Source organism: Chenopodium album, chromosome 2 (assembly GCF_948465745.1).
Source record: "Chenopodium album chromosome 2, dcCheAlbu1.1, whole genome shotgun sequence".
Lineage (NCBI taxonomy): Eukaryota > Viridiplantae > Streptophyta > Magnoliopsida > Caryophyllales > Amaranthaceae > Chenopodium > Chenopodium album.
This window is the reverse complement of record NC_137835.1, coordinates 63,216,140-63,220,629: the sequence shown is the minus strand read 5'-3', so window position 1 is coordinate 63,220,629 and position 4,490 is coordinate 63,216,140. Positions and strand designations below refer to the sequence as shown.

Below are 4,490 nucleotides of genomic sequence, written 5' to 3'. Positions count from 1 at the left end.
ATGAAAGGTAGTATGAATTTTGTTAAAAATAAAAGAAATGAAAAAGGATTTGATGAATTTTAATGGAAATTTGGAGGAATTTGAGTTAAAAATGATGAAAATGAGTAAGGATATGGTGCGGTGCAGCCTAGATGAGGGTGAAGGGTTAAGAGTGCGTGAGAAATGAGGGTGAAGGGGAAATGAGGGAAAATAAAGAAGAAGAAAGAAAAGATAAGGCTCGGATGGGGGGTAACGCGGTCGCGTGACCTGGCAGCGCGCCCGCGCTAGCTGATGCCCCTCATGCTTTTCTCCTTGGTGCGTTCATGCGTGGGTGCTTCGATAATTATCTTTCCGGGATTTTTGAACCATCATAACAATCAATTTCTAAATATGAAGAATGTGGGTTCAACATCCCTAAAATAATGGTAGCACCACAATGAACTCACCAAGTTCAAATTTTCTTCAAACTTAAGCACAAATTTCCTATCTTACCTTGCTAATAATTCTTACCCCTTTTACCTAAAAATTTCGATAAAATAGAATATAATCACATCAAAAACCGCAAAACACCATTCCATTGCTCGTTCTCACTTGATGTAATCCAACTCCAAGAATTCAACTTATAAATCCAAAAGAAAAACAAGTGAAAGAAAAGAAAAGAAACTAAAAGAAAGAAAATTAAGAAAAATAGAAATCAAAAGAAAAGGTTAAAAATCTTCGGGTTGCCTCTCGGGAAGCGCTTGCTTAAGGTCCTAAGCTTGACCCTTCCTCCAAATCATAGAGGGTCAAAGAACACCACCTTGTCCAAGGTAGCGGATAGAACAACTTCTCCTTCATTTTTAAGCAACCTCTCGTTGTTGCTTGACAAGACTTCACTTGCTTGCACTTAAAAAACAATCTTTTCATTTCTCAACTTCAATCTTATTCTCTTCTTCCTCAAAGCTCTTGCTTTCTTCTTGACTTTTTTTCTTTTTGTAAACGGTTTCACACATCTACATCCATGGAATCATCCTCCTCCTCTTGAGGGTAGAGCTCAAACCAATGAGGAATGTCAATCTCGTCTTCGTTCATATCCTTTGAAAGCTCCTTCTTATCTTCACTAACTTTCATGCAATCAAAACTCACAAGCACATCATAAAAAATATCATTAACATTGTTAGATGAAGAATCAATCACATACACATTATCAAATGAACGAAGGGAATCATCACTCTTGATTCCTTTCACAAGGGATAAGGACTCATGCATCGGTTTTAGCTCAAAACTCTCTTTCTTGTTAACAACTCTCAAAGTAATATGGTCTCCATTAACATCAATAAAAGCTCCTGAAGTAGCTAAGAACGGTCTCCCTAAGATAATAAGAATGTGGTCATCTTCTTCTATTTCAAGCACAATGAAATCAACAGGAATTGTAAAACCACCTATCATAAGGGTAACATCCTCAACTCTTCCCTTTGGAAACTTGATGGATCTATCGGCCAATTGCAAAGTCATGTTGGTAGGAAGAAGTTCTCCTAGATTAAGCTTCTTGAAGACCGAGAAAGGCATAATGCTAACACTAGCACCCAAGTCACACAAAGCATTCTCAAACAACTTACTCTTGATTTTGCAAGGAATGGAGAAATTACCCGGATCTTTCATCTTGTAGGGGAAGTCATTGTGAATCAAAGCGCTACAACACTCACCAAGCTCTACCGAATCTATCTCATCAAAATCTCTCTTTCTAGTCAAGATATCCTTAAGGAATTTGAAATATCTAGGCATTTGGGTCATGACTTCAGTAAGAGGGATAGAAAGATGGACCTCCTTCAACATATCAAGAAATCTCCCAAATTGTTCATGTAATTTGTTCCTCATAAACTTTTGGGGATATGGAAGGTCGGGTTTTCTCACTTCCTCTTGCTTTCTCTCATCACTCTTCTTTTTCTCATGGCTCTCTTCTTTTCTCACATCTTTCTCTTTTTGCTCACTTGAAACACTCTTCTTCTTATCCTCCTCACTATCCCTAGAAACTCTCTCTTTTAGAACTCTTCCACTCCTTGTGGTGATGGAATAAACGGGTTTCTTAGGATCAACTCCTTGAGAAGGCAATGAAGAAGGACTAGCACAATCTTTCAAAGTGTTTGCTAGTTGTGTGATTTGTGTCTCAAGCATTTTGTTATGTGTCATGACCTCATTAAATTTCTTATCGCTCACCGCCATATAGGTATTCAAGATTTTTGTTTGATTTTCAATTATCTCCTCCAAATTAGATTTGGACGATTGAGAATAGGAATTTTCACCAACACCTTGAGGTTTTGGACCAAATCTGGGTGGGGGTCCCCTTTGGTTGTTTGAAAATTCCCCCTATTTTGATTGTTCCAATTGCCTCGATTTTGATTGTTGCCAAAATTTTGGTTTTGGCCACTGAAGCCTTGAGATTGGCTTTGATTTCCATAAACTTGGCCTTGGTTTTGATTACCATAACCTTAGTTATTATAGTTGCCTCTTAAACCTTGGTTTCCTTGGTTCCTATAATTACCATTATTATAGTTATCAAATCCACCTTGTTGGTGAGAATTTCTATTTCAAAAGTTTCTTGGTCCATCAAACCTTTGACCATTGTTATTGTTTGAGACAAAATTCACATGTTCACATTCACTACTCTAACCATTATCAAGATTTTCAAACCCATTTGAACAAGTAGAAGCATCATGGTCATAGGACCCACAAACATCACAAAATAAGCATCCATTGGGCATATTATTAGAAGTAGAAGGAAGAGTAGAGTTAGAAGATGTACCTCTCACTTTAATGTGGGAGGGATGACCTTGTGCATTGGAAGTTGCACTCTCAAGCTTGGCCTTGATTGTTGTCATCTCCTTTCCCGAACTTGCAATTTGTGAGGATAGATTGTTGATGGCATTAAGGTGATCAACCGAGTAAACCGTTGATCTATTCTTGCTCGAAGAATCTCTTTCTCCTTCTTGCCAATCCATATAATGGCGCACCACATCTTCTACAATATCCATAACCTCTTCTTCGGTTTTGTTCATGATTGGGCCTCCGGCTCCCGCATCAAGACACAATTTGCCTTAAGGACTCAACCCTCCATAGAAAATTTAAATGATTTGATAGGTTGGGATGCCATGATGGGGACATTCTCTTTGATACTCCTTATATCTCTCCCAAGCTTCATACAAGCTCTCGCTAGGTTTTTGCTTGAAACTTTGGATCAAAGTCCTTGACTCCGCCATTTTCTTTTGGGGGTAGAACCTAGACAAGAATTCCTTGGTAACTTCATCCCATGTTCTAAGAGAATTCGGCTTGACCTCCTTGTTCAACCATTCTAAGGCTCGACCTATGAGAGAGAAGGGAAACAACTTGAGCCGGATAAACTCTTGAGAAACACCATTCACTTTAATAGTGTTACAATACTTCTCGAACTCTTTGAGATGGTTTAGCGGACTCTCACTCTTAGCCCCACTAAATTTTCTCCTTTCGATCAAAGTGATCATAGCCGGTCTTATTTCAAAGTCGTTCGCCGGAGTTGTTGGAAATGCAATCCCACTTTCAAACCTATATGCACCGGGAGTTCCCAACTCCTTCAAAGCAACTCTTGGATTATCTCCCATGCTTACTTGATCCTCCTCTTCTCTTTCTTGGTGAATTTCTTCTCTTGGAGAGCTTGGACTCATAGAACGATTATCAACCCTTTTCCTTGTTATTGTTCTCTCGATTTCCGGATCAAATGACACTAAAGTCCTTCCTCTTATCCAACGCATACAAAAAACTCAAAGAAAATATCAATAGCACGTCTACAAATGTAGCCTAAAGAGAAAAATATTTTTGTATTTTTGCAAAAAAGATGAAATAGACTCAACAACAAAAGCAATCATCTACGCCATTCCCCGGCAACAGCGCCATTTTTTATCTAGGGCGGAGACTAGGTCGTTGAAAACTAATCTACCCTAGGTTAAAACAAAATTTGTAATATCTCAACACACCCCTATACAAAGCATAGAGTAAGTCGAGGGTCGAACCACTATAGGAGGTGAATGCTAATGTCAAAGCTAAGCTATTATTTGACTTATAGAGTAAGTAAGTCGAGGGTCGAACCACTATAGGAGGAAACAAAGTCTAGCGCCAATTATTTGACTTTAGCGCCAGACGACAGCTTTTGTCGCCAGGTGCTAAAGCCGAATCGTTGGCGTCGACCTCTGTTTGTTGGCGCCAAGTTCTTCCAATATCGAGCCAGAAATATGGGTTCTAATTTTGACCAGTTTTAAGCACTGTTTGCTCGATCCTACTTCCTGATTGAGTTTTTCTCACTTTTCTGAAACCCATATGTGTTCTGCATATGGAAATAACCCTCTGGGAATTCATGCTCCATCTACCCGATTGAACGCTCTGTGCAATAAAGAGTACATCCGAGAATGTTGAATTCACCAAACCATGGAAGCGAGTTTTTCTTAACTCGCGGTGTCCCATCCACTCACGCCAACACTTCACGGTTAGGCTTTTGCGCGGTG

At 39.2% G+C, this 4,490-nt stretch overlaps 1 non-coding gene across 1 annotated transcript; it reads left to right on the top strand.

The window, feature by feature from the left end:
* Nucleotides 1-3,102: 3,102 nt before the first annotated feature.
* LOC145607068 (small nucleolar RNA R71) lies at nucleotides 3,103-3,210 on the top strand. Its single transcript, XR_014105494.1, has one exon. It is a non-coding gene; the product is annotated as a small nucleolar RNA R71 (small nucleolar RNA).
* Nucleotides 3,211-4,490: the final 1,280 nt, after the last annotated feature.